Raw genomic sequence first — 11,206 nt, forward strand, 5'->3', positions numbered from 1 at the left:
ACACTAGGTGCTGTGGGTGACGCTCACTAGGTGCAGGGGTGACGCACACTAGGTGCTGTGGGTGACCCTCACTAGGTGCTGTGGGTGACGCACACTAGGTGCTGTGGGTGACCCTCACTAGGTGCAGTGGGTGACGCACACTAGGTGCTGTGGGTGACCCTCACTAGGTGCTGTGGGTGACCCTCACTAGGTGCTGTGGGTGATCCTCACTAGGTGCTGTGGGTGACCCTCACTAGGTGCTGTGGGTGACCCTCACTAGGTGCTGTGGGTGACCCTCACTAGGTGCTGTGGGTGACCCTCACTAGGTGCTGTGAGTGACACACACTAGGTGATGTGGGTGACCCTCACTAGGTGCTGTGGGTGATGCACACTAGGTGCTGTGGGTGACCCTCACTAGGTGATGTGGGTGACGCACACTAGGTGCTGTGGGTGACCCTCACTAGGTGATGTGGGTGACGCACACTAGGTGCTGTGGGTGACCCTCACTAGGTGCTGTGGGTGACCCTCACTAGGTGCTGTGGGTGGCCACCTGCTCAAGACTTCCTGCCAGGAAGTATTCTGGGAGCGGGGCAGAGCTGAGGCTGGGGCCCATCTGCTGACACCCATGCGGACCCCCCCATTCATTGTGGTGGCAGAGGCCCTACAGAGCGTTGTGCGCACACTCTCTGGGATTAGAGGTTGGGTTAACTTGTCGGTCTTCCCAGTGAGACATGGCGCAGGCTGTGGGACCCTGGTGGACAGTCCCCATCAGCGTGGGGCCGCCGAGCGCTGGCCCTCCACACTGCCGTTCGTGGACTCCAGGCTGACTGGCCCCAAAGCCCCACAGCAAAGAGTGACGGCTTCTTTCTTTATGTTAAAGAAAACCCAGGAGGAGTCCCAGGGCCCAGACGAAGGAGAGCATCGCTCTGAGAGGGAAGAGGTGGACACTGCGTGGACACGAGCTCTTCAGGGACGGAGGCCCTTCGTCTGTCTGTCTCCCTGTCAGCACATCCTGCTGCCCACAGGGCCTGGCCGTGCTGGGAGGAAACTCAGCGGCATGTCCTTAAGGACCCAGCGTTTGATGTGGCAAAAACAAACAGTGCACATGCAGGGACAGGGGTGGACAGAGCGCCCCCATCATGCACCCTGGGTGGCACGGCCTCACTCCCAAACCATCCCCACTGCCCTCTAGGCAGGACCGAGAGGATGGAAGGGAGGGAGGGCATCCTCGGAGGCTGATGTCCCCAGAGGGACATCGCTCAGTGTCCTCAGTCTCCCCTAGGCCAGCCGAGGCCACACACCTGCCCCGCACCCACTTCAGCCCAGAGGCCCCGGCCACTACGGGGGTCTTCCCAGGGTTCAGATGCTGAGACACTGTCCATCAGCTGCCTGCCCCGCCCCCCAGGAAGGCCAGCTCACTGCTCAGCAGGACAGCATTTCCGCCCACACCTCCGTGCCTGCCTCCCCTGGCGCACCCTCCTCCGGGGCTTTTTCACTCAGTTTCATCAGGACGCGAAGGTAGCAGCAGAGGCTGGAGCAGTCAGCCCGGAAGTGCTGGGCTCGCTCAGAAACCGCAGGGCCAGCCCCACTCCCCGGATGGGCCTGAGGCCAGGGCAGAACTCGGCTCTTGCTGGACACAGGAAGTTCCCGGTCCCCGAAGCTGGCCCCCCTCAGGACAGTCCTGGCCCATCCTGTCCATTAGGCGGCACTCAGATTCAAGTCCTTGGAAATGAAGCCTGGATTTTCATTACTCAGAAAACATGTCCACACGCCTGCCCAGGCAGCCGGAACCTCAATGTCCTCCTCTAATTAAAAATTAATGTTAAGTTTAATGAGGGATTCACAGTAAACATGCCATTGGAAGGCTCTGGCAGCGTTTGGGGCCCACTGGGCACTCGGCTTTCCCTCCAAGGTGCGCCGCTAGGGCCGCGTGCGACCTCGCCATCTGCTGGCGCGCTGCTCCCGGGCCAGGTCAGCGCCGCATCTGGCTGTGTATCCCACAAGCTGCGCTGGGCTTTCTCCAGAACTACACCTGCGTCCGAGCGACACCGTGGAGTGGTGGTGAGGCTCGACTCGCAGATGCCGGCCAGGACCTGGGGGAGCGTCCCGCGGGGTCTGCGTGTGCTGGAGGAGACCTCGCCTCGGGTCTGGGAGCCTGACTCGATCTCTCCATGACTGGCCAGAGCCAGAGGGTGAGAGCTGGGCTCCAGGTTCAAGCAGAACCTCAGGTTTGGGGGTCACTCCTTGCCCTCCTGCTCTCCCCTCTCCCAGCCCCTCCCTGACTCAGGAACCACCCAGGAGAGCCGTCTGGGGAGGCTGCCCGACATTTCCCGGGTTTGCCCTCCGGCCCACGGTGGCTTTGGTGATGCTCCTTGTGGGGCCTCTTCATGCTGAGAGAGAGCCTTCTGTGGCTGCTTGACCAAAACAAGGTACTTGTCTCCCCTCATTTTTCTAAAGTTCTAATGAAAAATTTAACCTCGAAACGCCACTTTCTGCTCAAGGTGGGAAGAGCAATCCCAGGTGCCTCAGGGAGCAGTGGAGCTGCCGCTGCCGCTGGGCGGACACTGTCTCACAGTGTAGATGCGTGTCCCAAGGAGATCCCGGGAAAGGATCTGGGGTGTTTATCTGAGGCGCCCCTTGAGATAAACTTTAACCGTTGCAGGTGTTGGAACATCCAAGTAGTTGCTAGCGAAGAGGCTACTCTATGCAAGCAGGACCAAGGGCAGGCCTAGGACCCAAAAGACCAGAAGCTTAAATTTCAGTTTTAAGCGTACGCAAAATGATTCAACTAACTGCCGGAGGAATCACACCACTTGAAACACATGCAGTTGCAAATCACACAGCACTTCATTACTCACAAAAGTTTCTGATGCTGCGGGTACAGGCGTGGTGGGATCCCGGTGGTGCTGTCCTCTGGGGTCTGGCAGCTGGGCTGGTCCGGTCCAGATGCAGGGGGCTGGTGTTACTCACCCGAGAGCTTGGTAGCGTCTCAATCAGGAGGTACTGGCCGTTCTTCTGTTGTCTGGCAGAGAGAGTACGTGGAGTGGTGTCGCTTGCTGGACTGACAAAAGGACGTGCCTTTGTGGCTGTCTCGACAGGCGAGCACCGTTGGCTGGTCAGGACCCATTTTTAAAGCCTGTCCCGCACCCGCAGCAGTTCAGGTGGCTATCAATGAATTACGTCAGTGCACACGTGTTCATCTCAAACAGGGCGAGGGGCTCCATGTGGTTATCTGGGGAGAGTACCTCACTCACACAAATGGTTATCTTAGCAGGTCACTCTGAGTCAGTCACTGAAGTTCAAATCCTTATCTATGGGGTACACACGCTTCAGGGCAGTGGGGAATGTGTCCTTAATATCACACTTTAAGTTTCAAGAAAGTTAACTCAAACATTTTAAGACCTTTTTAAACACTTTTTAGACATTTTAAAACTTTTTAATACATTTCTGTATTTTAATACAACAATGCGAAAAGAAAGGGCTTGGTGACTCGGCACCTCCGAGCAAGCAGGTAGGTGGTGGGCGGCTGGCAAGGCCAGAGGTGCCCTCCCCTCTGACCGTCTCTGGGAAGCCTCCGGGTCTGCGTGCGTGTGCAGCGCTGCTGGGTCGCCATGCGGTTCTGTTTGCCTTCCAGGAGCTTGTGATCCTTCCCAGGTAAAAGCCTGGCTCCATCTCTGCATCGGGGCCATGTGCCATGGCAGGTGCTCGTCAGCATGTCGGGGTACGCCTGAGCGGTGGCAGGTGCTCGTCGGCATGTCGGGGTACGCCTGTGCTGCTGTGGAAACCACCGCAGCTAAACATCTAGCCACCATCTGTCTGCTCTGCGTCTGTAACCAATACAGACGGACCCAGCACATACCAATAGACATGTGTCGCTCTTAGTACGGGAGGCTGGGCATCTGAGATCCAGGGCCATAGGTTGGGAAGAGCCAGTTGGCCCCCAGGGCCCTTTCATAGGGCACTGATCTCATTTGTGGGGGCCCACCCTCGCGACCTCATGACCTCTCAGAGGCCCCACCTCCAAATACCATCATCTTGGGGATCAGTTTCCGCACATGAATTTCGGGGACACAGTCCGTGCATGTCCCTTCTGCATTTGCAGGTGTTACCCTGACGCAGACCCAGAAGAGAAAGCCTACATTTTGCTACCTCTGAGCCTTTGACTCCAAAACACAACCGATGTTGCTGGGAAGCGCCAGGCACCTCCTGGGCGCCTCTGAGTGTAAACTGGGACCTACATCCCTACGTACATCAAAACGCATTCAATGTGACCACCGGCCTCAACATAGAGAGAGAAGTCATTACCGGAAGAACACATTTTCTGGTATGTGGTAAAATCACATCTAAGAATGACAGAAACCCTGACGAAAATAGCTCAGCGCAACAAAAATGCCACAAATAAAATCAAAAGACAAAGGCTAAGATGAAAAATATCTGCAACACGTGAGATGAAAAGTGTTTTCCTTATATTGAGACTATGCTCAGGCCTAGAAGAGAAGATGAACAAGCTACTCCAAAATCAGACGCTGGCAGGACAGTTCAGGAAAAGAAATACTTGTTAGAATTTTGGGAATTTTGCCAAATAAACAAGGCACCATTTTCATCCACCTGATGGGCAGGACGCTCAAGCATGGGACACTGAGTGTGGGAAGCGCTTTGGGGAACAAGCCTGCACCCCCGTCCCCCTTCCCACCCCCCATCCGTGTCGTGCGCAGCTCCTGCCGAGGGTGTCCCTGCACCCCCCGAAGTGCCACGTTGCTCACTTTAAAGCCGGGGGGGGGGGTTGTGCTCGACCTGAAGAGGAGCGGAACATGTGATCGACGCACCGTCTGCTGGAGCCGCGGTCCCCACACTGTCCGACTAACAGTGGTTCTCAACCTTCCTGATGCCACGACCCTTTAATACAGTTCCTCATGTGGTGGTGACCCCCAACCATAAAATTATTTTCGTTGCTACTTCATAACTGTAATGTTGCTACTGTTATGAATCGTCATGTAAATATCTGATATGCAGGATGTATTTTCATTGTTCGCGACCCACAGGTTGAGAATCGCTGGAGGTCATGAGGTCATGAGGGTGGGCCCCCCCAAATGAGATCAGTGCCCTGGACAGGCAGGCACAGGAAGAGACAGTAAGAGGGGCAGACAGATCTGCGCAGGAACCAGACAGGGCCCACAGCCCTTCATGGCCACGGAAACCAGAACCCCTGGGCCAGGAGGGCAGCCCCTGAAGTCCCACTGGCCCTTTAGGCTCTGAGCCAGAGGCCCGCATGGCCAGCAGGCTCTCACAAAGTGTCGGACGGACAGACCAAGCCGGCTCAAGGCATCACAGTTTCCTTCACGAAGAAACTGTCTGGTAAACGCTTCATTTCAAATTGCTTCCCCAAAGCAGGTGTGTGGGTGGTGGTGACGTCATGCCCTCCCTCTACCTGGGGCTGTGACCCTGTTGGGGGCGGGAGGGGCGGAGCCTGCAAAGCTGGGTGTCAGATGTAGGCCTTCCGTTCGGAGTGTCCCCTCTGAGGGATGGGTAAGCCAGCCGGGCCTCACATGAGGTCATCATGGCAGGGCCACAGCACTAGCTCTGGTGGCCAACCTTCCCACCCAAACGAGGGGCCCATGGCCTCCAAGAAACAGATTTTCCTGTTGTTTCCTTGTTGGGAAGCTCGCTGTGCTGACACACTAACCCTCACTGGTACGCACTTATGAGCCACCTTCATGAAGACGGCCCGGCTTTTTTCTGTCGCACTCGGGACTCTGCAGAGTGTGAGACTTTGTCAGAGTTTCCTGTGGGTGGGCAGCCCGGTGTCCAGGGCACCAGGAAGGCAGGGTGTCAAACGTGAACAGCCTTGTGGAGACGAGAGAGGAGTTTGAACCTCCCTCCTCTCTGCCGCCTGTGGTCGCACAGACCGGACGTTATTTCATCACTAACTGACGGGCAGAGCGACTTGCACGTTTGCATGTTTCCTGGGCGTTTTGACAGGTGAGTTCTCTGAGCCTGCTCCTCCGTGAGGCTGACTTCCCTGGACTCAGCCCTGCTCTTGGGGGTGAGTCCCCAGAAGGCACGTGTGACCTCCAGGCAGGGGGAGGAGTCATGGCTTAGCTGAGCCTTCCCGTGATCTCTCAGAGAGGCTCCCCCTCTTTTTTAAAAATATATTCTTATTGATTTTAGAGACGAAGGGAGAGGGATGAGAGAGAAACATCGATGAGAGAGAATCATCGATCAGCTGCCTCCTGCACGCCCCCTACTGGGAAACGAGCTGCAACCCAGGCATGTGCCCTGGTGGGGAATTGAACCGTGACCTCCTGGTTCCTAGGTTGATTCTCAACCGCTGAGCCACACCGGCCGGTGGAGAGGCCACTTTTAAGCCGGGAAATGGCACAGCACCCTGTAGGCTGAGCAGAGAAAAGCAGCCTGGACAGCCAGTCTGCACGCACGACTCTCGCTCCAAGCTGCTCATCCTCCCTCAGGCTCCCCCAGCCGCTGACACATCTTGGGGTGGTTTTTGGTTTTATTTGAAATGATTCTGTAGTTCCAAGTTGCTGGCCCAGAATTCACTTCTGCTGAGTATAGAATTGCCTTTTTGATTTAATTACAGATGGCTTCTTAGAAAATTAGGGACATCATTCGTCCCCCGTGGTCATGCCGGCGAGGCCCCTTGCAGAGGGCTGCCTGAGTGAGCGGGCAGCGCCCCCACACCAGCTCTCGGGCAGAAGCTGAGGAAGGGCACTAGGCCAGAGCCTCCTGGTGGCCCCATGAATCCTCGAGAAAAGTTCATGTGCTTCTCACTCTGATGAGAAGACTCAGAGCAAGGCTCCTGCCCCCTTCAGGTTGGGTGTCCCCAAAGCCTGAGGAGCTGGGGGCCATTTGTTAGAAGTCGCAACCCTGGGCCCCCAACGGCACGGGCGCCAGGGGCGAGACAGGCAGGTGTCACTCCCGCTCTCGCCAGGAGTGTGTGCTGGGCTGGGTCACTCCTTAGGGCTGGAGGGGGTGTCCCCGGCAGCCCAGAAACATGGTGAAGAGTGACGTCCATATTTACTACGCCGCCATTGTGAAAATGGGCCGTTTCACCAAAGCCCTTGCTCCCTGCAACGGGTGTCCCGACCTCAAAGCAAAGCCTTTGACCCAGTACCTGTGTCTCAGCGAGATGCACCCTCTCCGCCACGCTGACGCGCGTGCTGGGCACTCCCAGGCGAGCTGCCTGCCCTCTCTGAGCCCTGGTTTCTTCGTCTGTGAAAGGGGGTTAATGACAGCACCTTCTGTCCAGGCTGTGGGGTGATTGGAGGAGGGCGGCATGAATGTGTTTTCTGTGTGTGGCCACCTCAGCGAGTGTGACCTGCTGCACTGACGCCTGTTCCTGTGGGATGCTGGGTGCCTGCTCCTGTCAGCACCGGCCTGCGGCCCCTCGGGCATCGCTGTGCAGGGCCGGCTGCATCTGCTCCATCAGCTGCTGGCCATCCGGACGGAGGCCTGCGGTTTGCCAGGCTTCCAAGAGGGACGGCCCGGCTGGACTTGCGGGACCAGCTGCTCGGGCAGCTGCTCTGTGTCTACAAATTCAGTGTGTCCCCTTGGACTCCAGAATTCAGAGAAAACAAATGCATTCCTGGGGTCATGCCCTGTTTCTCTGCACAGTTCACGATTTCCCCTGAGAAGATTCCGGCATTTCTTTATTTTTTCTATTTTTTTAAATGTATGTTTTATTGTTGCTATTATTACAGATACTCCCGCTTTCACGCCCCCACATCATCACTGGTCTCACCCAGCCCATGTCCATGGACTATGCTATAAGTATACGGGGGCCTGAGGCATGGGTTCGTGCACCGGTGGGGTCTCTCAGCATGGCCTGCAGGGATCGGACACAGCAGGTGGCGGGAGAGCCTGAGCCCGGGCCTTGGTGCTGCGCAGCTCCCGCCCATCCAGCCCTGCTGCACCTGCCGCAGGCTCCCACCGTCAGTCCCGATCGGGAGAGGCTCACGCTGCCACAGGGGCGCTCGCCAGTAGTGAGCCCTGTGTCTGGCGCCTGTCAGTCAGCTGAGCAGTGCTCCTGCTGTGGGAGCACACTGACCACCAGGGGGCAGCTCCTGCATTGGGCGTCTGCCCCCTGGTGGTCAGTGCACATCATAGCGACTGGTCATTCGGTCGTTCAGTCATTGGGTCACTTAGGCTTTTATATGTATAGATAAGTTCTTTGGTTTATCTCTTCTCACCCCCACCCCACATTGAGGTGTGTCAGGCTGAGGCTGTACCAGGCCTCTCTGCTTTGGGTTCGGGCATTTCTTTAAATGGCCACAGCCCCGTGCTCTCTCTGTGAGAACCCAGCACAGACACATCCTCTGTGTGACTGTGCGGTCTGGGCCCCACAGCATACAGGCCCCACTTTAGGAGCCAGCCGGGCACTGCGCTGTTGTAAATAGCAGCCCAGGCCAGCCCAGGTGTGGTCCCTGACCACACACCCACCCGGCCTCTCTCTGACCAGGGGACACGCAGAGACCACTGCAGACACTGAGTTGCAGCCTCAGAAGCCACGGGGTGGACGGAGCAGGAAGACAGACCAGGAAGGGAGCCTGGGTGGCCCTGAGGGCCCCTCGCCTGCTGATGGACCGGGCGCCACCTGTGCCTGCACCTGACAGGCCTGGGCAGGGTCTGTCCCAGCTGACGGCAGCGACCTCAGAGGAAACACCCCTGTGGCAGCGTGAGCCCCTCCACCTGCTCCTGTTGTGCTCTCTGCGCCAGGTCACCTGGGCTGCGGGGAGGGCGAACGGGGTCAGAGACGGGCTTCAGCCCACGTGAGACAGAGCCCCGGGCACAGCATGGCCGCAGCTGGACTCCACTTTCCCAGGGAACACCGCCTGGGAAGATGAAATTGCAAGTAACTGCATGGCTTGCTTCAAACACCTGAAAATCCATTTATCTGAACAATAGTTTGCTCAGCTAACGGTTAAAGTAAACACACTCTCAGACAAGAGCGGGCTCGGGAGACCAGGGCCTCAGGAGGTCTCGCCAGCTGTGGTCACCCGCCTGACCCCCACAAATGCCCGCGGGAACCAGACCCCCCCTCCCCCCCACAGCAGCCGAGGTCGCCCTCCTTCCCGAGACACCCTCCCTGGCGTTCCTCCAGGCAGCCCTGCTCAGAAGCCAGCCGCGCTGCTGCCGGGGGTGGGTGTGTTCAGGGAACGGGTCCAGCCAGTGGCTCTTCCTCTGGTCCCCTGGCCCCGTCCTCAGTGGTGGGAAGCGCGCGGAGACCTGTGACCTGCCCAGCGGAGCAGTGGCCACTCCGAGTGCTAGTCCCGACAGGGCCCGGGCCCAGCTGCCGCGGGTGCTGAGGTGCCGCAGGGGCCGCAGAGGGTCAGCAGGTGAAATTGTGGGGCCAGCAGCTCCCCCTGGGTCCTCTCAGAAATACATGGTGCTTGTGCGGGGGGCACTAGGAAATGGTTGTAAGGGAGCAACTCCCCCCGAGCTGTGTCCACCCTCCTCATTCCCGAGTCCACCCTCGAAGTACTTCTCGTTGCATGTGCTGCACTCTGCCAATGTATCAACATAGAAGTGTTTTCATGTTATTTACTTTAGTGTGATTTTTAAAAATAGGACATAGTTGGATTTTGTTTTTAGATGCAATCTGAAGTTTATTCTTCCACAGAGAAACTGACCGATTAGTGATTTAAAGTCACGCTGCTCTAAATGCTCCCACCGTTTCCACCAGGCTGCGGCGGCTTCTGGGTGTGTGGACTGGCTTTTCTTGCCTGTGGTTTTCTCTGTGTTTTCCATGCAGTTTTTACTGTAACCAACACCTAGCAGTGGTGACTTTTAGTTTTGAAAGGCATCCTTACGTCTGTGTCCCCCGGGACAGGGTCAGTAGTGCCGTCCTCTGTGCCGGCTGCCGGAGGCGCATGTCTCCCGTGCTCCCCGTCCCTGCTCCCTGCCCAGCGCTGTGTAAGAGCTGCTGTTTAAGTGATCACGGTTGTTATTTTATAGAATCTAATGTAATTCAACATTGAGACTTTTTTCACATTTACATTTAATTTAACAGCACAATTTAATTATTCAGGTTTTCTCTATTTGAGCTGACCTGGTGCTGGCCAGGGTTTTTTCAATACCTTTACTTTCTTGAGATTTTCCATTTTCTGCATTTGTCAGGCTGCTGGCATACATCTTCATTTAAAAAAAGAAACCGGAGTCCCGGGGGCATCTGAGTTTATATTTCTGAATATTTATATCGTCTCTGTCTTCACACAGGAGAAAGACTTTGGCTGGGTATAAAATATGGATATAGTTTAGTAGAGAAATTTGAGGATAGCTTGATTCTTGGCCTTTAAATGTAATTTGTTTTAATGCTTTTAGAAGTATTTTAATTCACAAAAAGTCGATATAATTTAGAGGAGTGATTTAAAGTTTAATGACTATGGCCAGGTATACTTTCCACAAAGTTTTTATCTGAATTGTCACAAAATCCAATGGCTGGCAACCTGAATGATATGAAGGAGATTCAACTGTGAGAAAATACATAGGTTACTATTTCCAAAATTACCTGCTCATCCATGCTCCTTCGGAACAGAAGCGCTCCTCTCCCTAAAGCCACGTGCATAAAGTATCACAGGGATGCGATGTGAGTAAAGACCTAAGGCAACCAAACGTTTTATTTATCACTAAAGTCAGCCAGGAGCTTGCCCTTTCGTCCCCTCCCTCGACCCTCACCTGCCACTCCCTTCAAGCTGGAGCGTAGCCTCCGTTCTGCGTGGGGGTGCGTGGAGGGGCAGACCCCACAGGCTCGGCTGCGGAGCATGAACAAAGCCAGTGTGGGATTAGCTCCGGGTGGGAATCACTTCATAAGAGACAAGTTCTGTTGATCAAAATGATAAGCTATCGTTTCCACTTAAACTACGAGGAGAGGGCCACGACCTGCTGCATGCATATCTTGGTGAATATGCGTCGAGTGCTCTCTGTTCCTCTCCCGGGCACAGCCACACCCGGGCAGGGTGCTGTGGTCTTGAGGAGCTGAGATTTGCAGCAACACCCTGCAGCTCACGTGAATTTTCATTTCCAGAATGTTCCCTGTATTCTTCTCTCTGATTATAATATCAGGCTGGGGCCTCCATCCTCCTTGCCTCTGACGGCACAGGGAGCGTGGGCGCCCCGACTCGGGGCGCTGTGTTCCTGTCACCGTGGTCTCCCAGAGGCAGGCTCTTGGTTTTGTCCACTTTTCTGTTCCCAGAGCCCAAGGACCTTGCCTCTT

This window comes from Myotis lucifugus, unplaced genomic scaffold (genome assembly GCF_000147115.1).
Source record: "Myotis lucifugus unplaced genomic scaffold, Myoluc2.0 scaffold_759, whole genome shotgun sequence".
NCBI lineage: Eukaryota > Metazoa > Chordata > Mammalia > Chiroptera > Vespertilionidae > Myotis > Myotis lucifugus.